Raw genomic sequence first — 27589 nt, 5'->3', positions numbered from 1 at the left:
ACATTTTACAATCTGATTACCTCACGCTGAATATTTCAGCAACATTGACTGAAGATGAAGGGTGACATCTTTATTGAAAGCCCAAAAAATTATTTCACTGACTTGACAATTTCTGCCCACGGACCTCTTGAGATCTTCCCATGGTTTCAATTTCCATAAGTAGATAATATTTCTGTCAACGCACACTCTCGCCAACTATGACCCCGTCATTCTACCACCTCTCTTTCTCTGCCCCTTCTAAAGAAACTTGGTTGACATAAATTTAATTACTTGTGTGCTAATCTGAGTAATAAATTCAACATAGTTCTAAATAACCATAGATTGTTTTCCCCTTTGACAGGGGGAACTAACTTGTGGTGATTTAACCTGAGGATCACCACACCTCAGGTAAGAGCCAAGGTCAAGAAGGTGAGGCCTTCTTAAATGACCTCAGCCGGTACAGCTGCACTCTTGGCCTCTTTCTACATCACAACCCAGCTGTCCAGACCCACCACAAGGTAATAGTACCTTTAGAAATAGCATTGTTATAGAATACAAAATAATTAAGCTCAGGCAACACATGCAAAGTACAAATTTCTAGTTTGTACTGAAATGTTGACTCAGCTTATTGACAATCCTTGATGGAAATGCTGCATGTCTGGACCTCCACTTATGACTCCCCTAGCGATGGTGTTGTCACCAGAGCTGAGATGTAGTGCTGTTTCACCTTCCTCTTACTATCCAACGAGGTGAAGTAAAATGGCCACAGCGGGGAACCCTGGAATTCACAAGTCACTGCAAGGGTCCTTTAAATTTGGGAATTATTTTTCCACAGTCTCTGTCGTTGACATTGCATGTTGACTGTGTGGCTACATTTGAAATGAAGAGTTTAACATGCCGAGCTCTTGGGCACAAAGCCCCATCTGATCCATTCTCTGCAATCTGCTGGACTGTTCTTTGGAATGACCCCCAAGTGGAGTACTGCTCTTAACTGGTTAATGTAAACTATGTATAAGTGTCTGTCTGTCGCTCATGCATTTCTGCTGTGACCATCCCAGGTGTTGCGTTCATATCACTAAGATATTTAAAAGAACAAACGAGCAGTCATTTGGAACGTCCAGGTAGCTATCCGAGATCATAGTGTTCTGGAGTCAGAACGTTAATTGACCTTGTTGATCTGGTCCCCAGGCACCAGTGTGTCGCGCTGACACGGCTGGATACAGCTCCTTTGGTTGGGTGTGGCCTAACTCTGGCTCCCTGCTCTTGAGTTGGGCAAGGTGCTTCCGTGCCATCAGTTTGCACGTCTACACGAGGTATGAAACCGGTCTGGGCCGCTGTACCACTGTCCCTGGAAACCAATGTGCACCTTCCCAAGTTTTGAATGCACACCCTTATTTGAAATACATGGACCGCCTGCCTTGGCATCGATTCTGCAGGTCCTGACCACGTTGTACTTGCCCGCCAATAACAGGGAATGCAAGGTTGAGGTGGACCCTGAGCCTCCGTCCAATCAATAGTTCTGCCGATGCTACGCCGATTGCAGCATGCAGCGTGGTCTGGTAGCTACACAGAAATCTTGCTGGTTGCGTTCCATGGATACTGTGGTCAGTTTCTTCATCCATCTCTTGAAGATCTGCAGCCCTTGCTTGGCCAGCCCGTTTGAGGAAAGGTGGTACAGGGCTCTGAGGATGTGCCGCACCCCATTTGCCTTCATAAGATGCTCAAATTCGACAGCGGTGAAGGGGGTACCATTGTCCATGACCAGCACTTCGGGAATGCCGTGGCTGCTGAAGGAGAGCTGAAGCCTTCGACGTAGTGGATGACATCTAATTGAATGGGTGTCTACCATGAGTAAAGACATTGGCCCTTGGAATGAACTGCATAACATGAAAGAATGGTTTCCCTGGTCGGGAGAAAATAGTAAAGCTCGCATCATTTCTTCTAGTTTCATTTTATAAAATCTTTTGAAACACAGCCAACCATTCAGCCATTTGATTTTGTGCTCATTTATTTCTTCACACAGGCCTTCTAACCTAGTCCCACTTTCCTGGTGGCTACCGATACCTTCAATATTCCTTTATTCCCAAAGAGCAATCTTAGTTAGGCCACACTTGGAGTAGAGTGTTCAATTCTGGTCGCCACACTACCAGCAGGATGTGGAGGCTTTAGAGAGGCAAAAGAGATTCATCAGGATGTTGCCTGGTGTGGAGGGCATTAGCTATGAGGCGAGGTTGAATAAACTCGGTTTGTTCTCACTGGAATGACGGAGGTTGAGGTCTACAAAATTATGAGGGGCATAGACAGGGTGGATAGTCAGAGACTTTTTCCCAGGGTAGAGGGGTCAATTACTCGGGGGCATAGGTTTAAGGTGCGAGGGGCAAGGTTTAGAGGAGATGTACGAGGCAAGTTTTTTACACAGAGGGTATTGGGTGCCTGGAACTTGCTGCCGGAGGAGGTGGTGGAAACAGGGATGATAGTGATGTTTAAGGGGCACCTTGACAAATACATGAATAGGATGGGACTAGAGGGATAAGGACCCCGGAAGTATAGAAGATTTTAGCTTCGACGGGCAGCATGGTCGGCACGGGCTTGGAGGGCTGAAGGGCCTGTTCCTGTGCTGTACTTTTCTTTGTTCTTTGCTCTCGCTTGTCAAGGAGAGTCAATTGATAATTGCCTAATTTTGAAGAACTCTACCGGTCATAGAATTTACAGTGCAGAAGAAGGCCATTTGGCCCAGTGAGTCTGCACCGGTCCTTGGAAAGGGCACCCTACATAGGCGCACACCTCCACCCTATCCCAGTAACCCCGCCTAACCTTTTGGACACTGAGGACAATTTAGCGTGGTCAATCCACCTAACCTGCACATCTTTGGATTGTGGGAGGAAACCACAGCACCCGGAGGAAACCCATACAGACAGTGCGGAGTCAAACCTGGGATCCTGGAGCTGTGAAGCAACAGTGCTAACCACTGCACTACCGTGTCACCCTCAGCTTTTTTCAGCTCTCCTGAAAAACATTCAAATTTGTCACCAATTTCCATAAAACGTATTATCTCGAATTCAATTCCGTTTACAGTCAGTCTGTTCACAATCATTGTTTACAATCATTGTCTGTCTTTTCATACTCACTGTCTGTTCACATTCATGTCTGTCTATTCACATTCATTAAATGTTAACGCTTACTGTGTGTACATGACGAATGTGATATAAAATAGTTACTTTAGAGATATTAGTTACTGTAATGTAAAGATAGGCCAGTCTCATTCTGGTGAGTTCACAGACAAAGGATTTCAGACCGCATGGCAAAGCAAGGAGGAGGTGTGTCCACCAAAGGAGGAGAAAAGGATGCTGGGTAATAAGGGGGCCAGAGGAAGGGATGAGAAGTGAGCCAATCAGAATGTATGACCAGGTCAGGAGGGGTATAGGATGACCTATGGGAATCGAGTATGTGAAACTTGATACCATTTGAATTTATTTGCAGAAATCCCTTTGTCTCTTTGTTCCTTCGCTTTCCGGGGTGTAGGAGACTAGATGTGTCTTATGCCTCTGTGAAATGAATCAGGCTTGCAAGCCAAATAAAATAACTAATGCTGTACCTGCAAATCCATCGACTTTTATTGAGGCCAGACTGACGGGTAAAGAAATTTGATTTGTCATACACACTCACTGTCTGTTCACAATCTGCATATTCACACTCACTGACTGTTCACAATCACTGTTCACATTGACCATCCATTTACACTTAGTCTGTTTGCACTTCATGTCCAAAATAATACCCCACACTCACTGTTTGTTCACAATCACTGCACACTCATTGTCTTTCTGTTCACACACTGCATATTCACACTCACAGTCTGTTCACAATCAATCTTCACATTCACTGTTCACACTGACTGTCCATTTACACTCAGCCTCTTCATAATCTTTGTTCACACTGACAGTCCATTTACAGTCACTGTTCATAATCACTGTTTACACACATTGTCTCTTCATACTCACTGTCCACTTTAATGTCTGTCTGTTCATACTCATTGCATGTTAACACTCACTGCATGTTCACACTTACTGTCTGTTCACAATTACTATACACACTGGCTGTTCACACTCCCTGTATGTTCACACTCACTGTTCATACTCACTGACTGTTCACAAACTTTGTTCATGCTGACTTTATGTTTACATTCAGTCTGTCACAAACACTGTTCACAATCACTGTCTGTTCACAATCACTGCACCAACAGTCCATTTGCAATTAGTCAGTTACACTCACTCTGTTCACAATCGCTGTTCACACTGACTGTCCATTTTCAATCACTGTTCATGCTTACTGCCTGTCTATTCACAATCACGTCACACTCACTATAGATGTACACAGTCTGTTGACAACCCCTGTTACCACTCATTGCCTCTTTGTTCACATTCACTGATCACACAGACTGTCCATTTACACTCAGAGCTGGATTTTTCGGCTGTGCCAGCCGCGAGATTGCCACAACGGGATGGGGACCATGTAAAGATCCTTTGACCTCAAGCGATTCCCGCCGTGCCGAATCTCCGGTGCCGGAGAATTGGGCAGCCGGCAGGGGCGGGATTCACGCCGCCGCCCCCCCGGCAATTCTCCGACCCGGCAGAGAATCCCGCCAACTGTTCCTGAAATCAATGCCCGGGGGAAGCAAGGCCAGATTTGCAAGTTTGTTTTCAAGGATGAGAGGGTTGTCCTATGATGAGTGGATGTGTAAATTGAGCCGATATTCTCTGGAATTTGGAAGAATTGAAACGTATGTGAGTCTGATAAGTGGCCTGTAGGGTGGACACTGAGAAGTTGTTTCACTGGGCTGGGGAATCTGGATCACAGGGGCACAATCTCAGCATAAGGGGTTGATCATTTAGGACTGAGACGAGGTGCAAATTCTTCATGACTCTTTGGAGAAGGTTCCAGATGTTCCATCGCTGAGTATGTTTAAGGCTGAGAAACGCATCCTTTCGGTGGCTTGGGAATAAAGGGAGAGAGAGGGAGTGGGCAGGAAAGTGAAGTCGAGGCTGAAGATCAGTCATGGTCGTATTGATTGTCGGAGCAGCCTCAAGGGGCCGAGTGGTCTACTCCTGCTCCTATCCCTTACATTGCTAGTAGAAGTGGGAAAGGTTGTGGGTGATTTATTGATGTGTGATGCTGTGTGGAGGAGTAAAGGAGGATCTGCTCGAGTCAGAATTCGGGGGAGGTTGCACAATTTGAGAAGGGGGTGGGGGAGTGTTGTAGAAAATAACCAAAGTAATCCTGTACCATTTTTCACCATTATTTTGCCTCAATCAGTGACGGCTTTTGACAGGATTTGCAACATGTACATTACAAGGTTTCGATAAACGATGACCAAACAGGTGTAGCTTTCCCAATGACACGGGCGAATTGTCTTTTCAAAACGGGAGAACGACCAGTAAAGATTGGTACCTGCGGTTTGGGTGTGAAGGATAGAAATGGGAGTTTGGCCCCACAGACCCTTCCTCACTGAGGAACATTATTTCCTCCTGATTGCCCCTCTGCAGTGTGGCTCAATCTGATTGGGAAATGCGGTTAATAATTGGCCTCCTGTCTATAAAACCCAACATCAAGGAGTCAGAACTCGGGAGTCCAGAACTTGGTGTCCACTCTGAAGGCTGTAAATTTGAGAATCAGCCAATCCAATTTGTTTTGGAAAATACTGATTATCTTTTGTACAGTCATGTTCCAGCAACTGTGGGAAATATTTCTCTGTCTGGTCTTTCTCTTCCAACAATGTAAATTTGTTGAATCTGTGCCCACTGGAATCCTCAACACAGACGGAGTAAGAAACAAATAAGACCAGATGGAAAGGCAGCTTCTCTCCAAAGACACGGTGGCGGCCTGGACGGGTTAACATGCAATCGAGCCAGGCAGGGATTGGGGTTGAATTTCAGACCTCTTCTGATGGCAGACCGGGGGTGATCTGAAGTGAGCCTCTGTGCCTGGGGAAAGGACGGAGAACTCAGCTTTGAGTCCTAGCTGCTAGATTGCTACCCTGCTGGAGGAATGTGTGTGAGTGTGTGTGTGAGCATAGACGAGTGTGATGCCCTGTATTAAGCACTCTGCAGTTGCCATGCAAGTCACCGTAGGCCGTGAGGTGAAATAGATAGCAACAAACTTTGGCGCCAAGCCACACACAAGGAGATATTAGGTCAGGGATCAAAGAGGTTTAAGGAGCATCTTTAAAAGAGGGAGGTGAGTGAGTTAGGAAGGGAATTCCAGAGCTCATGACCCAGGTTTTCTTTTCTCAATTCTTTGATGGAATGGGGACATCACAGTCGCTAATTGTATCACAGTGATTAGCACTGTTGCTTCACAGCGCCAGGGTCCTAAGTTCGATTCCGGCTTGGGTCGCTGTCGGTGTGGAGCCGGCACATTTTTCCCGTGTCTGCATGGGTTTCCTCCAGGTGCTCCGGTTGCCTCCCACAAGTCCTGAAAGACGTGCAGTTAGGTAATTTGGACATTCTGAATTCTTCCTTCGTGTACCGGAACAGGCGCCGGAATGTGGCGACTTGGGACTTTTAATGGGAACTTCATTGCAGTGTTAATGTAAGCCTACTTGTGACAAAGATTATTATTATTAATTACCCTTGATAGTGGCATGCTAAGAGTCAACCACATTGCTGTGGACCAGATAAGGACGGCAGATTTCCTTCCCAAAAGGGCATCAGTGAACCAGATAGGTTTTTACGACATTCAACAATGGTTTCATGGTCATCATTTGACTTTTAATTCCAGATTTTTATTGAATTCAAATTCCACCCTCTGAAGTGGCTGGATTTGAATCCGGGTCCCCAGTCATTACCCTGGGTGTCTGAATTACTAGTCCAGTGCCAATACCAGTATGGCAGCGCCACCCCTTTGTTACGACATCCTGAACGAGTGTGTGGTCAATTCCGGCTCACATCCGAATTCCTAACACAAGTGAATTAACTAATAAGGGCAGCATGCGGCGCAGTGGTTAGCACTGGGACTGCGGCGCTGATAACCCGGGTTCAAATCCAGGCTCTGGGTCACTGTCCGTATGCAGTTTGCACATTCTCCCCCATGTCTGCGTGGGTTTCACCCCACAACCCAACGATGTGCAGGTTAGGTGGAGTGGCCACGCTAAATTGCCCCTGATTTGGAAATAAATAATTGGGTACTCTAAATTTATTTTAAAAAGAAGAAACAAAAGAGATTGCAAAAGGGTTTTTTCACAACTCACCCTTGTAAGGAACGCTCTTGTGAATCCTTGTTGGAGTCTTGTTTCCGTTTTAATTCCTGTTCTTTTGGCTGTTATAATTCCTGCACCGGGGCATTGCTGGAACCTACAGCTTTAATTTTAAAAAAGCAGTTGCAGGATATGCTGATATCAGTGGTGATATGTCTTGACAGACTTGGCTCGCAAACAATTAGCTCCATTGCAAACACAGGGCTAAACAGATACTCAATGCAGATTGGTCTGGATTATTCTAGAACGTCCTGCTGGTCCCCGTCTCTCTGTTTTTGCTTAGAGTTTTGTTTGGAACCTGCAGAACTTAGCAGAATCCTTAAGAGTCTCTCTCCCAGAAGAGGGGGCATTCTCTCTCAAATCTTAGATGGAACTCCCTTCTGGTACACAGAGCAGGAAGTGAGTGCTCAAGGCCTGAAGACAGAGCAGGGGAAGGGGAACTTTCCAGATTCCTCGCCCATTAAAGGTACCAGACCACTCAAAGGCCTCACAATAATTGATGCTCTGATATTCTGTTTATCTGAGACAAGCTGTTGGTACGTCAGCTGAAGCCGGCCACAAATCAGAAACTGAGCAGTCCTGAAGTGCAACTTCCGGGGGTAAGGCTCAGCCCAACACAGGTTAGATTGTGTGCCCAGAAGGGTTTCCATAGCCTGAGAGCCCAGCCTGAGTGGTCCACCATGAAGACCCAAACCAAACGACACTTCACATTCTGAAGGGAGCACAGCTTACAAAGACCTGAACCCCAGCAGCAAAGATTCTCAAATCTCTCATACCTCTTAACTCCTGTTATTTATTAACCTATCCGACCCGTTACCATGTGTCTGTCTTCTGAGTGTCTGGGTGGAGGGTCGGACAGAGTTTTGGGAACAGGTAGACCGATAGAGTATTACTCCATTATTTATTCATTTTTTATTCTTGTTATAAATAAACAGTTTGTAATGTTTTACTTAGTCTGGCGCCTCTAACTCACTGGAGCAATCAAGGGTTAACGATTTCTGGAAAATGCACAAATTATTGATTAATTCACTTATGTTGGGACTCCGGGGTCTGTGAGGTGGGAAATGACCGCACACTCACCCAGGGTGTCGTAACAGAAGCAAATTTGGGGTACAGAGTAAATGATAAAGAGACACCAGGGGCGAAATTCTCCCCCAACGGCGCGATGTCCGCCGACTGGCGCAAAATACGGCGCCAATCAGACGGGCATCGCGCCGGCCCAAAGGTGCGGTATGCTCCGCATCTTTGGCGGCCTAGCCCCAACATTGAGGGGCTAGGCCGACGCCGGAGGGACTTCCGCCCCGCCAGCTGGCGGAAATGGCGTTTGTTGCCCCGCCAGCTGGCGCGGAAATGCGGCGCATGCGCGGGAGCGTCAGCGGCCGCTGACAGTTCCCCGGCGCATGCGCGGGAGCGTCAGCGGCCGCTGTCAGTTTCCCGCGCATGCGCAGTGGGGAGAGTCACTTCCGCCTCCGCCATGGTGGAGGCCGTAGCGGAGGCGGAAGGGAAAGAGTGCCCCCACGGCACAGGCCCGCCCGCGGATCAGTGGGCCCCGATCGCGGGCCAGGCCACCGTGGGGGCACCCCCCGGGGTCAGATCGCCCTGCGCCCCCCCCCCAGGACCCCGGAGCCCGCCCACGCCGCCTGGTCCCGCCGGTAAATACCAGGTTTGATTTACGCCGGCGGGACAGGCAATTTCTGGGCGGGACTTCGGCCCATCCAGACCGGAGAATCCAGCGGGGGGTCCCGCCAACCGGCGCGGCCCGATTCCCGCCCCCGCCCAATCTCCGGTACCGGAGACTTCGGCGGGGGCGGGGGCGTGATTCACGGCAGCCTACGGCCATTCTCCGACCCAGCGGGTCGTCGGAGAATGACGCCCCAGGTTTGTAATATTGTAACAGGGTGGCTATGGAAGCTGCTAAGCAATTTCACCAAGTGGAAAACGTAGCCCTGGTTTATTTGGAGGAGGTTCGCAAAGACCCGCTTATCGAATTGGCAAGGGAATGAAAACTAGTCCTACCAGCTAGAGCTAATAAGGCGGAGGTACTTGACGCGATTGCTCAACTTTTGAATTTGAAGGAAAAACCAGCAACACAGCCTAGGCCAGATCAACAATCGTTAGAATTGGCGAAAATCCAGTTACTGATGAAAGAGTTGGAAATACAACAAAAACAGAGAGAATTTGAAAATGGAAATGAGGAGAGAGAATGAGAGAAAATAAAGAGAAAGGGAGAGAGAGCAAAAGGGAAAAGAAACGGAGCTGCAAATGAGGAGGCTGGAATGAGAAAAAGACTTCCAGCTTAAGCCGCTGGTAATGAGTGGAGAGCTGCCAGAACATAGAAGGGAGGCTCGTCCGAGAACGGAACTCAGTGGTGATGTGTTTAAGTTTATACAAGGGGCTGGATTCTCCGCCCCGCCGCGCCACATTTCTGCACCGACCCGCCGGCGGGATTCTCCGTTACGCCGGCCGGTCAATGGGATTTCCCATTGTGGGGCAGACCCACGCCGTCGAGAAACCCTGGGCTACGGCAAAATGGAGAATCACGCCGGCGGCGAATCTCACCCAGGCTCTCCCAAAATTAAAACAGAAAGAGGTGGAAACGTTCTTTGGGGCTTTTGAGAAAATCACAACCCAAATGGAGTGGCTAAAAGGGACGTGGACATTACCTCTGCTGAGTACATTGACAGGGTGAACACAGGAAGTTTAGCTACCTTGTCAGAACAGGGGTCCAGAGATTATGCCATGGTAAAAAAGGCTATTCTAGATTCATACGAACTGGTTCCTGAAGCATATAGGCAAAAAATTCAGAATTTGAAGAGTCTGCTGGGACAGACTTATGCAGAGTTTGAAAGGGGTAAGCAGAACAATTTTAATAGCTGGGTACGAGCATTGGAAGTTGAGACTAACTATGAGACTGAGAGAGGTAATTCTCTTAGACGAGTTTAAGAATTCCATACTTTCAGATTTCAGAATAATATCCAATAAGTTACTAACAAAACACGAGGAAGCTGTCAGTGAGAGTTGAAACATGTCCTCTGAATATAACCTCATACCAGGGTTGTCATAGTAACTTTGGATAACTGAGGGAGTCAGGGCTTCATGTGGTTTGGCCGGGATCCTCTGATCCAAATCCACCGTACCGCCAATGCCATTGAGAACGGAGAATGGGGCACTCAGCCAAATTCAGGGCTATCTTTTAACGTCAGTGCTGATGACCTACATTGACCACACACACACATGGGAGTGAGTTACAGACTGGAATTTATTGGAGGGGTTCAGAGAGTTTGTATATATAATGAATAACTGGGAGTGAGTTATAGACTGGAATCTAATCGAGGGGTTCAGATTGTTTCTATCTAGAATAATGGATACCCGGGAGTGAGTTACAGACTGGAATCTAATCGAGGGGTTCAGATGGTTTATATATAGAATAATGGATACCTGGGAGTGAGTTACAGACTGGAATCTAATCGAGGGGTTCAGATAGTTTGTATATATAATGGATCCCTGGGAGTGAGTTACAGACTGAAACCTAATCGAGGCGTTCAGATGGTTTATATATAGACTAATGGAAACCTGGGAGTGAGTTACAGACTGTAATCTAATCGAGGGGTTCAGATAGTTTCTATATAGAATAATGGATACCCGGGAGTGAGTTACAGACTGGATTCTAATCGAGGGGTTCAGATGATTTATATATAGAATAACGGATACCCGGGAGTGAGTTACAGACTGGATTCTAATCGAGGGGTTCAGATGATTTATATATAGAATAATGGATACCCGGGAGTGAGTTACAGACTGGAATCTAATCGAGGGGTTCAGATAGTTTCTATCTAGAATAATGGATACCTGGGAGTGAGTTACAGACTGGAATCTAACCGAGGAGTTCAGATGGTTTATATATAGAATAATGCAGTGTTCTTCAAACTTTTTTTCCGGGGACCCATTTTTACCAACCGGCCAACCTTCAGGACCCAACCCGTCCGACCTTCGCGAACCACGCCGGCCGAACTTCGCGACCCACGCCGGCCGACCTTCGCGACCCACGCCAGCCGACCTTCGCGGCCCACACCGGCCGACCTTCGCGACCCAACCCGGCCGACCTGAGCGACCCACACCGGCCGACCTTCGCGACCCAACCCGTCCGACCTTCGCGAACCACGCCGGCCGACCTTCGCGACCCACGCCGGCCGACCTTCGCGACCCACGCCGGCCGACCTTCGCGACCCACACCGGCCGACCTTCGCGACCCAACCCGGCCGACCTTCGCGATTCACGCCGGCCGACATTCACGATTCACGCCGGCCGACATTCGCGATTCACGCCGGCCGACCTTCGCGACCCACGCCAGCCGACCTTCGCAATTCACGCCGGCCGACCTTCGTGAACCACGCCGGCCAGCCTGAGAGACCCACGCCAGCCGACCTTCGCGACCCACGCCGGCCGACATTCGCGACACACGCCGGCCGACCTTCGCGACTCACGCCGGCCGACCTTCGCGACCCACGCCGGCCGACCTTCGCGACCCACGCCGGCCGACCTTCGCGACCCACGCCGGCCGACCTTCGCGACCCACGCCGGCCGACCTTCGCGACCCACGCCGGCCGACCTTCGCGACCCACGCCGGCCGACCTGAGCGACCCACGCCGGCCGACCTTCGCGACCCACGCCGGCCGACCTTCGCGACCCACGCCGGCCGACCTGAGCGACCCACGCCGGCCGACCTGAGCGACCCACGCCGGCCAACCTGAGCGACCCACGCCGGCCGACCTGAGCGACCCACGCCGGCCGACCTGAGCGACCCACGCCGGCCGACCTTCTCGACCCACGCCGGCCGACCTTCGCGACCCACGCCGGCCGACCTTCACGACCCACGCCGGCCGATTTTCACGACCCACGCCGGCCGACCTTCGCGACCCACCATTTTCTCTTACCTTGTTTGCTGCTGATAAAAATGGAGGAAATGGTTTTGGGTCCCTTTGGCCCTCGTACACGCTCCTCCAATGGAACCTGTTGGATGAAGGTGAAGCCTTCCGGTGCCGGAAAGTATGGAGTCTCCAACTGTACAAAGTTCTGAATTTTCTTCCGTAAAATTTTATTAAATAAAATCCCCCGAACTTGTAAAAAAACATTTATTTCAATGAATAAAATAAATGACTAAAACACCCCCGAAGTTGTTAAAGAAAAAGAAATGAATAAAGTAAATGAAAAAAATAAAAATTAAATGAATAAAATAAATGAATAAAATGAATTTAAAAAACCCCAAACTTGTCAAAACAAAAAGCGGCGACCGTTTAAAAAAATAGCGGCCGCATTGCGCATGTGGGGGGGGGGGCTATGCGCATGCGCGCCGATGGTAGTGCGCGCATGCGCAATGCGGCAGAATTTTGATTTACGTGCTCGCGGCCATTTTATAAAAGGGCGGCTGGCGCGCGGGGATTTGCGCGATCGGGAGCGGCTCGGCGGCCCTCCTGCTCCCCGCCGCGGGCCCCGCCCCCCGCCCGCGGGCCCCGCCCCCGCCCGCGGGCCCCGCCCCCCGCCCGCGGGCCCCGCCCCCCGCCGCGGGCCCCGCCCCCCGGGTCCCGCCCCCAAGTGTGAAGAACACCGGATTAATGGATCCCTGGGAGTGAGACACAGACTGGAATCTATTTCGGGGTTCAGTTTATTTACATTGAGAATAATAGATTGAGAATTGATGAATGATGCAAAAGAGCCCATTCGGTTCATTGGGCCTGAGCATCCATCCAATTCCACTCACATGGGGCGGGACTTTCCCTTTCTGAGACTTGACAGAATTTGTGGACACGTCAGGAAAACTAGCGCCGCCCCTGCTCCGTCTCCACTACTGTTAAGGGGCTCGCACTGGCGCCACGTGGAACACAATCGATTCCAATGGGAAACGGTGCCGGATTTGCCGGCTCCGTGATTGACACTCAGGAGGCTGACAAGCTGCAGCCGCAGAGACCCACTTCACTCCCCACACACACCATCCCAGACAACAAGATGGCAGCAAGACTCGCGGCCCCATGTTTCGGGGACGCAGAGCCCGAGACCCGGCTGGATGCCGTGGCGGAGAGGAGGATGACCCTGTACCCCGGCCCAGGAAGGAGGATTCCAGCCGCCACTGTTCACCGTGCCTGGGTGGTCGAGGCAGTCAGCACCATGGGCAATGCCATCCAGACCGGCCAGCAGTGCCACAAAAACTGCACGACGCCCACACGATGGGTAGACAGTACTGTGCCCCGGCACAAACCCCCGTCCCACACACCCTTACCCCAACACCTCCCCCACCCCTACCAGGAGGACGGGCAAACCCCCACGCTGCACCACATGCCGGGCACCCATACTGGCCACCATGGCCAACTGCCCTGGCCACGGAGGCCACGAGCGACCTAATCCCTGGGCTGCAGGCGTCGGAGTCTCTAACACTGTTTCCACTCCCCCAGCCCAAGATAAGGCCGCGCACAATGGCCAGGACTGGGAGAAGACAGGAGGGGGGCCCCAGGACCTCCAGCCCCTCACTGTTGCTGAGCAGAAGGCCAGAGGAAAGGGAGGTTGCTGAGGTGGAGTTCAGTCGCAGGCGAGGAAGTGAGACCCCGCTTAGTTGCGGTTCCCCGTGACATGTGTGTCAACCCCCACTAACACCACCCTCACCCCCACCACCCCAACACCAGCCTCACAACACCCGCACACCATCCCCTCACCACCCACCCCACACCACCCGCACCCACACACTCACCACTCTCCGTCCCGCGGATGAATCATGAATCTTGTCTTGTGTCTGGCAGGACCTGCTGGTGATGGGGCGGGTCCATCTGGTATCCCCCGCCCCCAGCCAGTGCCACAGCCGGATTCCCCCCGTGAGCCGAGCAGTGATGTGCGCAGCTCGGACACCAGCCCTCCACCCGAGACACAGGACACCCCAGAGCTCGGGGCGGAGGATGACACTGACTTTCCGTCACAGCGTCTCCAACACCCTCCACCATCCCAGAGACACTCACCTCGGTTGGGCACTTTAGTGAAGAGGCTCCTGGGACACTATGTTGCTCACTCACAGCTGCTCCAGTACAGCAGGTGGAGGTAGGAACACCCAAGGGTGCGTCGGATCGGAAGGCAGCCGATCCCAGAGACTAGCTGCCGTCCGGTCGGGTTTCGGGCCTCTGGAACTGACAGTCCCATCAATCGTGGAGCTGCTGTCGCAGAGCCAGAGACGACATGAGAGCATCCACCACCTGCAGATGCAGTTGGAGGAGTCCAACCGCTTGCAGGAGCAGGAGGTGGTGCCGACAAAGCATGCCACCCAGGCCAACACTGCATGGATGGCGACCAGGTTGGAGACATTGGGGTGGCGGTTTGGCTATGGATCAGTACGTGCAAGGCCTGGGGCATTCTGTGCGGGGGCTGGCCGAGGCAGGTAGCCATGTGTCAGAGCCACCTGGACATCGCAGCGGTGCTCCTGAGCATAGCCCAGTCAGAGCAGACCGTGGCTGAGAATATCGGTGGCATTGCTGACATGGCACAGACACAGAGGGAGCTGGCCCAGTCCCAGAGGGAGATGGCGCATTCACTGGCTGATGTGACACACGCAAAAGGTGGTGGTACTCTGGTTGAGACCAGAGCGGGCCTCCAGGACTTGCAGTGCCAGGTCGCAGGGGAGCCTCAGGGGGTAGCTCCGCTTGCACCCCAGTCCCATGGAGTAGCCCGGGGGCCATCGGGCACCCCGAGGGAAGAGGAGGTGGTGGGGTCCGTGCCGGTGACTCCTGTCCCTGGTGAATCTGGTGGGCAGCGGACGTAACAGGGTGGCACCACGTCACCTGGGACACCCGAGTAGCAGCCGGGCCCATCCAGGCCCGGTCGACCCAGAAGACGCCCGCCAGCGGGGACCGTTGTCGCAGGGCGCGAATCACAGCAGGCTGCCTTCACTCCTGCTATACCATCTGGGGAACCACCTAGAACTAGCTTTCCGACCCGTAAGGCCAGAAAGTTTGACACCAGTTAAATTGGCTCAGGTGTCGGGCACAGTTTAGTTAGGCATGTATATTTACATAAGAACTAGGAACAGGAGTAGGCCATCTGGCCCCTCGAGCCTGCTCCGCCATTTAATGAGATCATGGCTGATCTTTGTGGACTCAGCTCCACTCTCCAGCCCGTACACCATATCCCCGAATCCCTTTATTCTTTAGAAAGACATCTATCTTTTTCTTAAAAACGTTTAAAGAAGGAGCCTCAACTGCTTCACTGGGCAAGGAATTCCAGAGATTCACAACCCTTTGGGTGAAGAAGTTCCTCCTACACTCCGTCCTAAATCTACCTCCCCTTATTTTGAGGCTATGCCCCCTAGTTCTGCTTTCCCCGACCAGTGGAAACAACCTGCCCGCATCTATCCTATCTATTCCCTTCATAATTTTATATGTCTCAATAAGATCCCCCCGCATCCTTCTACACTCCAATGAGTACAGTCCCAGTCTACTCAACCTCTCGTCATAATCTAATCCCCTCAACTCTGGGATCAACCTAGTGAATCTCCTCTGCACTCCCTCCAGTGCTAATATGTCCTTTCTCAGGTGAGGAGACCAAAACTGAACACAATACTCCAGATGTGGCCTCACCAACACCTTATACAATTGCAGCATAACCTCACTAGTCTTGAACTCCATCCCTCTAGCAATGAAAGACAAAACTCGATTAGCCTTCTTAATCACCTGTTGCACCTGCACACCTACGTTTTGCGACTCGTGCACCAGCACACCCACATTAAACATGTTCACATTAAACACCCGTTATCACTGTTACAACCTGCCGCGATGCTCTGTCAGATAGGTGTAAGGGGTGGGCTGGTCTGGGCTGGCCAGAGGATAGGGGGGCAATGGGCAGACGTTGTGGGTGGCCTGGGCTCCCCCAACCGTACCCACCACCGTCACCCCAGGGATTCGATGGGACTGTGTGTTGGAATGGGAAGCTCGCATGCAGGGATCTCCCAGGTGGATGGTGGAAAGAGCTACCGTGGGCAGGAGTCAGACATTGTTAAACGATGCGGAGCACTAGAGCTCATCGCAGAGCAGGTTGTCATCCTACATCCCATGGACCAGAGCCGCACGGTAGCATGGTGGTTAGCGCCGTTGCTTCACAGCTCCACGGTGCCAGGTTCGATTCCCGGCTTGGGTCACTGTCTGTGCGGAGTCTGCGCGTTCTCCCCGTCTGTACGTGGGTTTCCTCCGGGTGTCCCGGTTTCCTCCCACAGTCCAAAGATGTGCAGGTTAGGCGGATTGTCCATGCTAAATTGCCCTTAGTGTCCAAAAGAGTTAAGTGGGGTTCCTGAGTTACGGGGATACGGTGGTGGTGTGGGCTTGGGTAGAGTGCCCTTGCAAGGGCTGGTGCAGACTCGATGGGCTGAATGGCCTCCTTCAGCACTGTAAATTCTATTACCCACACCCCATGGTGTGGCAGGGAGGGGTTGCAGGCGGGAGAGTGTGGGGGTCGGATGCCGTTTCCGTGACCCTGGCCAGTCCCCCCCCCATTGGTGAACCTGAAGGCAATCCCGTGCACATTGGCCCTGGCGTACACGTCGTGCGGCCTCCCTTGCGTGCTGGGGCGCCATGTCCTGCCTATCCGCCCCCTCCCCTACATCCTCCTCGTCTGAAGAGTGCTGACGTTCCTCCTCCAGCATATCACCCCTCTGCTGCGCGATGTTGTGGAGGACGCAGCAGGCCTCCACGATGTGGCCGTTCCTCTCAGAAACATACTGTAGGGCCCCTTCAGAGCGGTCCAGGCACTTGAACCGCATCTTCAGGAGGCCGAAGTACCGCTCGACCATGCTCCTGGTCGCTGTAAGAGCACCATTGTAGCAGGTCTCGGTCTGTGGCCTCCGGATACGCCTGTCATCTTCAGGTGTTTGTCGCGGGACGTCCATCCCGCCGATCACCCCTCTGTGACAGTGTGCATGCACCTGTGCACCCAGGTCTGTGAGATCCCGGACGGGTCCCCACGCAGCGTCTGGAAGGAACCCCCCTCACGTAAAGGTTCAGGGCAACCGTCACCTTGACGGCCACTGGGAGCAGGTGTCCTCCCCATACCCCCAGCAACAGGATGGCCGCCATAATTGTGGTTTCTTTGTCTTTGTGTTGCTTATTTCAGGGTGGTTGGCAAAGTGTTCACAAAGACATCTTACAACTACATCACGAATTCCCCCAATATACAAACCCCCCATTAAGCAATAATAAACTCAGTAGAAAACACAAAGTACACCCCCCCCTCTGGGTTGCTGCTGCTGCTGACCACCTCCTAACGCCCCGCTAGAAAGTCTAGGAACGGTTGCCACCGCCTGAAGAACCCTTGCACAGACCCTCTCAAGGCAAATTTTTCTCTCCAATTTAATGAATCCTGCCATGTCGCTGATCCAGGATTCCACGCTTGTGGGCCTCGCATCTTTCCACTGTAGCAGAATCCTCCGCCGGGCTACCAGGGACGCACAGGCCAGAATACCGGCCTCTTTCGCCTCCTGCACTCCCGGCTCGCCTGAGACCCCAAATAGTGCAAACCCCCAGCTCGGCTTAACCTGGGTGTTCACCACCTTAGACACCGTCCTCGCAATGCCCCTCCAGAACCCATCCAGCGCCGGGCACGCCCAGAACATGTGGGTGTGATTTGCTGGGCTCCCCGAGCACCTCACACACATGTCTTCCACCCCAAAGAACCTGCTCAGCCTCGTCCCTGTCATATGCGCTCTGTGAAGAACCTTAAATTGTATCAGGCTAAGCCTGGCGCAAGAGGAGGATGAATTAACCCTACCCAGGGCGTCCGCCCACGCACCCTCGTCTATCTCCTCCCTAAGCTCCTCCTCCCATTGATCCTTTAGCTCCTCCACCGAGGTCTCCTCCTCCTGCATCGCCTGGTAAATCGCCGAGACCCTGCCTTCTCCAACCCACATCCCCGAGAGAACCCTATCCTGGATCCTACGTGCTGGAAGCAGCGGGAACTCCCTCACCTGCCGTCTTACAAACGCCCTTACCTGAAAGTACCTGAAGGCATTTCCGGGGGGAAGCCCGAATTTTTCCTCCAGCGCCCCAAGGCTCGCAAACGTCCCATCTAAAAACAGGTCCCCCATCCTTCTAATTCCTACTTTGTGCCAGCTCAGGAACCCTCCATCCATTCTCCCCAGGACGAACCAAGATCGGGGACCAAACCGAAGCCTCTACCTCTCCCCTGTGGCGTCTCCACGACCCCAAAATTTTCAAAGTCGCCGCCACAACTGAACTCGTGGTGTACCTAGTCGGCGGCAGCGGTGCTGTCACCAGCGCTCCCAGACACATGCCCACACAGGACGCCATCTCCAGCCTCTTCCACGCCGCCCCCTCCCCCTCCATTACCCACTTGCGTATCATCGCCACATTGGCAGCCCAGTAATACCCACACAGATTAGGTAACGCTAACCCTCCTCTGTCCCTACTCCGCTCCAGAAACACCCTTCTCACCCTCGGGGTCTTTTTCGCCCACACAAATCCCATGATGCTCCTGCTGACCCGCTTAAAAAAGGCCTCCGGGATCAGGATGGGGAGGTACTGGAATATAAAAAGGAACCTCGGGAGCACAGTCATTTTCAACGACTGCACCCTACCCGCCAGGGAGAGTGGCAGCATATCCCACCTTTTAAACTCCTCCTCCATCTGCTCCACCAGTCGCGTCAAGTTGAGCTTGTGTAGGGCCCCCCAGCTCCTGGCCACCTGGATCCCCAGGTACCGAAAACTCCTTTCCGCCCTCTTAAATGGAAGCTCGTATATCCCGCTTCCCTGGTCCCCTGGGTGTACCGCGAAGAGCTCACTCTTCCCCATGTTGAGCTTATACCCGGAAAAGTCCCCAAACTCCCTGAGGATCCGCATCACCTCCGGCATCCCCCCGCCCCACTGGGTCCGCCACATACAGTAACAGGTCATCGGCATACAACAATACCCGGTGTTCCTCTCCCCCCCTCCCCCCGGACCAGCCCCCTCCAGTTCCTGGACTCCCTTAGAGCCATAGCCAAAGGCTCAATTGCCAATGCAAATAGCAAGGGGGATAGGGGGCACAGTACAGCCGAAAGTATTCTGACCTCCTCCGATTTGTGGCCACACTCGCCAACGGGGCTTCGTAAAGTAGCCTAACCCAACTCATGAACCCCTCCCCAAACCCAAACCTCCTCAACACTTCCCAAAGGTATCCTCACTCCACCCTATCGAAGGCCTTCTCTGCGTCCATCGCCGCCGCTATCTCCGCTTCCTCCTCCACTGCAGGCAGCATGATTACGTTAAGGAGCCTCCGCACATTGGTATTCAGCTGCCTTCCCTTCACAAAACCCGTCTGGTCTTCGTGAATCACCCCCGGGACACAGTTCTCAATTCTGGTGGCAAACACCTTCGCTAACAGCTTCACGTCCACGTTGAGAGATTGGCCTATACAACCCACATTGTAATGGGTCCTTGTCCCGCTTCAAGATCAGCGAGATCAGTGCCCTGGACATCGTCGGGGGTAGGGCCCCTCCCTCCCTCGCCTCATTGAAAGTCCTCACTAATAGAGGGCCCAGCAAGTCCATGTGCTGCCAGTAAAATTCCACCGGGAACCCATCTGGCCCCGGTGCCTTCCCCGCCTGCATACTCCCCAGCCCCTTAGTCAGCTCCTCCAGCCCTACTCGGTGCCCCAAGCCCAGCCACCTGCTCCTCCTCCACCCTCGGGAACCTCAGCCGACCCAAAAATCGAAGCATCCCCCCCTCCGTCAGGGGCACAGACCTATACATCTGGACAAACATACCACGGAGAACGAGCGCCAGACGGCCATACTCTTTACGGCCTGTGGACCGCATACATTCGGGGTCATACGGGGTCTTCCGTTCATGGCGACGGCGATACACAAACATTTAACCAGCTTGTGACACTTGTCGCGCACGCTTTAACCCAACCCCGTTGATAATCGTTCAAAGATATTGGTTTAATACGGCGGAGATATCCTCCGGTGAGTCTGTTACCGGGTTTGTGTTTTGGCACAGAAGAGAGCTGAGTTTTGTGAGTATGAAACTGTTTTGTTCGAGATGCTCTGCGATCGCTTGGTCTGCGGTATGAATAACATGGAAACTCAGACAAAGCTTTTGGGTGAAGTCTCCCTACCATTTCAGCAGCCACTGCAGATCTCCCTGTCCCAATAAAGCGTGGAACATGACTCCCAAGAGATAGAAGGGATGGAGGGGAATGTTTTGAGGCGTCCCCCCTCACGTGGTATCGCCACAGCCCGGACTGAGCACCACTGCCCCTCTGGCTTCTCGGCAAAGATCCGGCCGTCAAGGTGTGCGACCCCCCTGGACTCAGCTGAAGGCGATTCCGACCCCTGTGCTACGTGTGGATGCCAGACTAGGCATACCCATCAGCAACAGTGACAGTGAACACAGCTTCAAGACTAGACCATTACCTCGCATCAAGGATTTATGTGCAACATTGGCCACTGGCTGTACATTCACAAAATTCAACATAGAATCAGAGAATTCTTACAGTGTAGAAGGAGCCATTCGGCCCATCGAGTCTGCATTGACCCTCTGAAAGAGCACCCTACCTTGGCCCACTCTCCTGCCCTATCTCCATAAACCCACCTAGCCTGCACATCCCTGGACATTTAGGGGCAATTTAGCACGGCCAGTCCACCTAACCTGCACATTGTTGGACTGTGGGAGGAAACCGGAGCACCCGACAGAAACCCACGCAGACATGGGCAGAAGGCACAAACCCCACATAGACAGTCACCAAAGGTCGGAATTGTAGCCGGGACCCTGGCACGGAAATATGTCATGATTAATACCCACAAAGTCCTACTAGCAGAATTTAGGGAGCTAGGAGCCAAGTTAAAAAGTCGGACCTCAGAGGTAGTAATCTCAGAATTGAGTGTGCAAACTCTTCCAACACGTTGTGGAGAACATCCTGCATGGATTACCGCGAATTGCAGTTTACTTGGGTGACTTGTTAGTCACCGGGGTCATGGAACAAGAACATTTGCAGAACCTCGAGGTGGTGTTGAAGCGGTTTTCCAAATACGAGGTTCACCTGCGTTGCGTGAAGTGCGTGTTTCAGGTGACGAAAGTGGTATATTTGGGATATCGGGTGGATCAAGATGGCCTGCGCCCAGACACCGAGAAGGTAAGGGCATTGGGGCTGTTTTGTCCCATCGATTGGACGAAGGCCGTGAGCATCTGATTGCTTTCGCCTCCCGGACGTTGACTGCGGCTGAAAGAAAACATGCCCGGATCGAAAAGAAGATCTGCCACTTGTATTCGGTGTAACGAGATTTTGTTAATACATCTATGGCCGCCATATTATAGTGTCATCGATCATAAGCCATTGCTAGGCCTCTTCTGTGAAGAAAAGACGATCCCACCAATCGCATCTGCAATTCAGTACTGGGCTCTGTTATTGGCTGCACAATACTCTTTTGAGCACTGCCCAGGATGCCAGAATGCACACATTCAATAAGCCAACTTCCCCTCCCATATTCCCTTGTGCCCTAACATGTCGATCGTTGCTCTGCCTTCCGGACTGACACAGTTTTCCCTTCTATATTTAACTGTGCATTGTAATGTTCCTTGTATTGTTCTCCAAGATAGCAAAAGGTGTAGGGCGGGATTCTCCGAAGCCGCGCTAGCTGGGAAAATCGGTGTTCGCGCGACGCCGGTCCGAGACCGGTGCGCGATTCTCCGAGCTGCGGAGAATCGGCGCCGTTCGCTCCGGCGTGTTTGGCGCTGCGCCAGTCGCTATCCGCGACTGGACCGCCGATTCTCCGGCCAGGATGGGCCGAGCAGCCGCGCATGAACGACCTACCCCAGAACCCCGGTACCATGTTGGTGATGGGCCGCAGCGCTCCACGAGGCTACCATGCATGTGTCGGTTGGCACCAGTGCCACTGCGCATGCACGGATCCCGTGGCGCCCAGTTCGCGCCAGGTTATGCGGCTGGAGTGTCGGGAACCACTCCAATGTCGTGCTGGCCCCCTGTAGGGGCCAGAATTCGACGTGGGAGCGGCCTGTTCACGCGACGGCGTTTGCGACGGTGTGGACACTCTGCCTCCATTTCGGAGAATCCCGCCTGTACTTACAAAGTGCTTACAAAGAACATTAAGCTATGTATTTAAAACAAAGCTAGTTTATTTTACACTACTTGAAATGGTTTGCACACTCTACTGAGTAATAGCTAACAAAATAATAGTATTGAATCTATGTTACAGTAATCTATTATGTCTCTCTAATACAACCAACACTCTAACTCAACCTCACACTCTCCTTCTCAATCAGCTTCTCCCAGAATGCTTCGAGACGCAGCCTTTTATAAGATGACTTAATGATGCCATCTAGTGTTATTTTATTTTTTTTAGAATTTACAGTGCAGAAGGAGGCCATTCGGCCCATCGAGTCTGCACCGGCTCTTGGAAAGAGCACCCTAACCAAGGTCAACACCTCCACCCTATCCCCATAACCAGTAACCCCACCCAACACTAAGGGCAATTTTGGACACTTAAGGGCAATTTATCATGGCCAATCCTCCTAACCTGCACATCTTTGGACTGTGGGAGGAAACTGGAGCACCCGGAGGAAACCCACGCACACACGGGGAGGATGTGCAGACTCCGCACAGACAGTGACCCAACCGGAATCGAACCTGGGGCCCTGGCGCTGTGAAGCAATTGTGCTATCCACAATGCTACCGTGCTGCCCATGAACATGCCCATTATATACATGAACATCATCTTGTTAACCCTTTAATCGCCTTAGATTATACATATCATTACATGCATGACTCCGTACTCTACCCTACACTAGACAACCCATCTCCCTCCAAATTAGTTAAACGCCCCCCAACAGCATGAACAAACCTCCCCGCTAGGATATTGGCCCCATTCCGATTCTAGCGGAACTCAATGTGGAAGTAAAACCAATGCATCAATTATCTCACCAGCCACTTCTTGACACCCTCGGAGGAAATCCAGCAGGACCCAAAGACTTGCCAACCCACAGTTCCCTTATTCTTTTTGTAGCCTTTTGCCTCATCTGTTGGTTTGGTCTGTTTCTGTGCTGAAATAACCTTCTAATACTTTGTAACCTCTGTTAGCCAGGTTAACTTTGTCTGCAATCTCCATGGAGTTTGCCTGATGGGGTTTGTTTTTCTTTTTACTTCTGCAGTACTCGGGACAATGGTACTACCATGCGGCGGCTGCGACCACATTAGAGTTTCTGAATGATTTCAGTGACATTGACAGCGCAATCTTCGTGTTCACATCCATGGACAGCAACACACTGAAAATGAAAGGAGCGGTCCGGAAAACCCCGTGCGTACTTCACTGTTTCTCTGGGCTTGGGTTGACCACACTTGTGCCTCTCAACGTGGTTGAACCGCCAGCACAGGCACGATGGACCGAATGGACTCCTCCCTTTGTGCTGTACATACAAACAAACATACGAATGAGCAGATTGAGTCAGCCATTCAGTCCCTCACACCGGCTCCGCCATTCAGTAGGATCAAGGCTGAGCTGATTGTAGCTTCGACTTCTCTTTCATTCCTACCGCCTATACCCTATGACTCCCTTATCGATAAACAATCTATCTAATTCAACCTTAAAAATATTCAATAACCCTGCTTCAAATGTTTCCTGGGGAAGAGAGTTCCAAAGACTCACGCCCCTCTGAAGAAAAGATTTCTCTTCTTCAAAGTGAACCTCCTTTTTTAAAACTGTGTCTCCCGGTTCTAGTCTCTCCCACCAGGGGAAACATCCTTTCATTGTCCACCCTGTCAAGTCCCCTCAGGCCCTTATGTCCAGGATTTTTGGGAAGGTATGGTTTCCCAACATGTCTGTCCCAGAGAGAATTTGGGCTCCAAGGAGCATTAATTGACCACAGGGAGGAGTTCCACCCCTCACTCCAGAGGAAGTCCCACCTTAGAGGGAGAGATGCTGGACTATCTGATTGGCTCTCCAGACTCTGCAGCGCCAGAAGATGCAGTGGACAGAACTGGAACTACATGCCTCAACCCAGGGATTGTTGTTGGAGCCTCAAACCAGGGATTCCGGGAAGAAGAATGTTTGGTCTCAGGGCAGCAAGAGTCGCAAAGGCTTGGGGATTGGACAGTGGGGAATTGGCATTTTGGGGGAGTGGCTTGGAAAGGAGGGAGGAAGCGCCTGAAGTTATTGGAGCTTCAGTAGCATTTGGGTGGTTGGTGGAGTGGGAGTGGGGGGGAGCTAAATGTGGAGGAGCCCCCCCAGACTTCCCACCAGAGTTCTGAACCTGATTATTGTAAGACTTACTGCATAGTTGGAAACTTTGAACCAGCCTAAAACATTGAGGCCGTTTGTACTTTGCAACACCCCCATAAAATTGCAGAGGTCAGGTCAGACAGAACCCAGAAGGATGTCCATCCAAAGTTTATACTCATTGTCTTACCACCGCTCCCCCCACCATCTACAAACCTAGCAGCGAAGACACATAAAATACAGGCTTATGTGTTGCAATAAAATCTTATTTTTCTGAACTCCAAGAGATATAGTCCAATCTGTCCAATCTTTCCTCATAAGATAACTTCCTTATTCTAGGAACCTTCTCTGAACTGCTTCTAATGCAATTATATTCTTTCTCAAGTAAGGAGACAAAACTGTACACAGTACTCCAGATGGAGTCTCACCAAGGTCTGACACAACTGCAGCAATACCCTATTTTAAATTCTATTTCCTTTGTAATGAACAAGGGCCACCATTCTTCCGTTTTGAGTCTATGTCCTCCCGCCAGCGGGAAAACCCGAGTGTTTCCCATTCCCACTGGGAGCACTGCTCACAAGCCATTCAACGCCACATAGAAACTTTTTTTCAGAGGGTCTGTTTTTACGTTGGACTTATTTGTAATCTATTGGATCTTTATCTGAATCGGAGGAAAAGACCCGATGCTGCCGCGATTAGCAGTGGGCCAGAAGATTGGGATTTTTTGTTTTATCCATTTACGGGATGTGGGCATCGCTGGTTAGGCCAGCATTTAATGCCCATCCCTAGTTGCCCTTCACAAGGTGGTGCTGAGCTGCCTTCTTAAACCGCTGCAGTCTCTGAGTTGTAGGAACACCCACTGTGCTGTTCGGGAGGGAGTTCCAGGAAGATGCCCCAGCGACAGTGAAGGAACGGTGATATATTTCCAGGTTGCTGAGTGACTTGAAGGGGAACCTCCAGGTGGTGGGGTTCCCAGGTATCTACTGCTCTTGTCCTTCTAGATAGCACTGGTGGTGGGTTTGGAAGAAGTTGTCTAAGAAACCTTGGTGAGTTACTGCAGTGCATCTTGTCAACAAAGAACAAAGAACAAAGAAATGTACAGCACAGGAACAGGCCCTTCGGCCCTCCAAGCCCGTGCCGACCATACTGCCCGACTAAACTACAATCTTCTACACTTCCTGGGTCCGTATCCTTCTATTCCCATCCTATTCATATATTTGTCAAGATGCCCCTTAAATGTCCCTATCGTCCCTGCCTCCACTACCTCCTCCGGTAGTGAGTTCCAGGCACCCACTACCCTCTGCGTAAAAAACTTGCCTCGTACATCTACTCTAAACTTTGCCCCTCTCACCTTAAACCTATGCCCCCTAGTAATTGACCCCTCTACCCTGGGGAAAAGCCTCTGACTATCCACTCTGTCTATGCCCCTCATAATTTTGTATACCTCTATCAGGTCGCCCCTCAACCTCCTTCGTTCCAGTGAGAACAAACCGAGTTTATTCAATCGCTCCTCATAGCTTATGCCCTCCATACCAGGCAACATTCTGGTAAATCTCTTCTGCACCCTCTCTAAAGCCTCCACATCCTTCTGGTAGTGTGGCGATGGTACACATGGCTGCCACTGTTGTCGGTGGTGGAGGGTTCGAATGTTTGTGCAATCAAGCGGGCTGCTTTGTTCTGGATGGTGGTGAGCTTCTTGAGTGTTGTTGGAGCTGCACTCATCCAGACAAGTGGAGAGTATTCCATTACAGTCCTGACTTGTGCCTTGTAGATCGTGGACAGGCTTTGGGGGTCAGGAGGTGAGTTACTCGCCGTAGGCTTCCTAGCCTTTGACCTGCCTTTGACCTGGCTTGGTGGTAGTGGTAGAGTGGGGGATATGCCGGACCATGAGTTGCAGATTATGGATGCATACAATTTTGCTTCTGCTGATGGCCCACAGCGCCTCATGAATGCCCAGTCTTGAGTTGCGTTACGGGCGAGGTGTTTTCAGAACCCCAAAACGTATCATGGAGTTCAACCAACTTCTCCCTGTAATGGATTGTTGCTTTTGAAGCACACGGCTTGTTCCCCAGGTGTGATATTACAATTATGGACATGTGGATTTTAACACAAAACAATGTTTATTCCACGAAATCAGCTTAACCTGTTCAATAAACATTGGATCCCTTAACCCCACTTACTTCAAAGATAACCCCGAAAATAATACAACACTAAATAATCCCTCAAAATGTTCCTTCAAAAGGCTTCAAGCCTTCAAAACAGTAACACACCAGGTCACAGAATATAGATATTTTCTGTTAAATGGCAGAGATATATCAGCTTGGTTGACTTCAGCTCCAGCACCTTCCTTTTCTTCCTGCAGCTCTCTGGAAACACACAGTCACACACAAGCTGCTTTTTCAAACTGGCTTTCTCCCTTCAAGCAGCTCACAGCAAACCACAACTTCTCAAACTGCTGTCTCAAACTGGCTTTCTCCTTTTAAGCAGCTCACAGCAAAACAGCCAGGCACTTTTAAGCTGCTCTCAGCAAAACCAGCCAGGCACTTTTCAGCTGCTCTCAGCAAAACTGAAACCAAAAGCAGAAGTGAGCTCGGCTCCCCCCAACCTCTGACATCACTTCAGTAATATGATCAACTCCATTCCTTAAAGGTGCATTGCTTAAACATTCACTTCTTAAAGGTACTCTCAAATGACACCTCCCCCCAAGAAAAAGAAAACCATCAACTTCAAGATGGTTTCATTTTTCACTTTTGCACCATCGACTAAGAAATGCACACAGTAAAAATACTTTTTTGTTTCACAAAAAAAACAACACATGCAAACAGGTATAATAATATAGTCCATTTTTCTTTGCTCTTCTTCCTCCAACCGAAATACTTCTTGATTGACAGTCTCTTTGAACAAAGTCTCTGCACGATCCATCCAATTCTCTACTCCTCGGCATTTCTCTTTAGAATCAGATAATTTAGTTTAATCTGACCACAGAGTCCCTTGCAATTCTCCAATACAGGAACATTGGTTACCACAGCTTTCGGGCAGTCAAATGCCTGTTGAAAGTCTGCTGTCCATTGAAATTTTTGACGTTTCTTTAGCAAGTCCATCAGTGGAGCAAT

At 51.1% G+C, this 27589-nt stretch overlaps 1 long non-coding RNA gene across 2 annotated transcripts in view; it reads right to left on the bottom strand.

The window, feature by feature from the left end:
* LOC140390371 (uncharacterized) overlaps nucleotides 1–12496 on the bottom strand; it is a 76285-nt gene extending 63789 nt beyond the window's left edge. Inside the window, exons 1-2 of one of the 2 annotated variants that reach the window (XR_011934624.1) lie at nucleotides 12163–12496; nucleotides 7223–7331 (exon numbers count right to left, since the gene is read on the bottom strand). This is a non-coding gene — a long non-coding RNA (uncharacterized lncRNA). The remainder of the gene's footprint in view (nucleotides 1–7222; nucleotides 7332–12162) is intronic. The other variant, XR_011934623.1, reaches the window with a different exon arrangement.
* Between the last annotated feature and the right edge of the window lie 15093 nt (nucleotides 12497–27589).

The sequence above is a fragment of the Scyliorhinus torazame genome, chromosome 14 (genome assembly GCF_047496885.1).
Source record: "Scyliorhinus torazame isolate Kashiwa2021f chromosome 14, sScyTor2.1, whole genome shotgun sequence".
Lineage (NCBI taxonomy): Eukaryota > Metazoa > Chordata > Chondrichthyes > Carcharhiniformes > Scyliorhinidae > Scyliorhinus > Scyliorhinus torazame.
The sequence above is the reverse complement of the archived record's forward strand: the minus strand, read 5'-3'. Positions and strand labels throughout refer to the sequence as shown.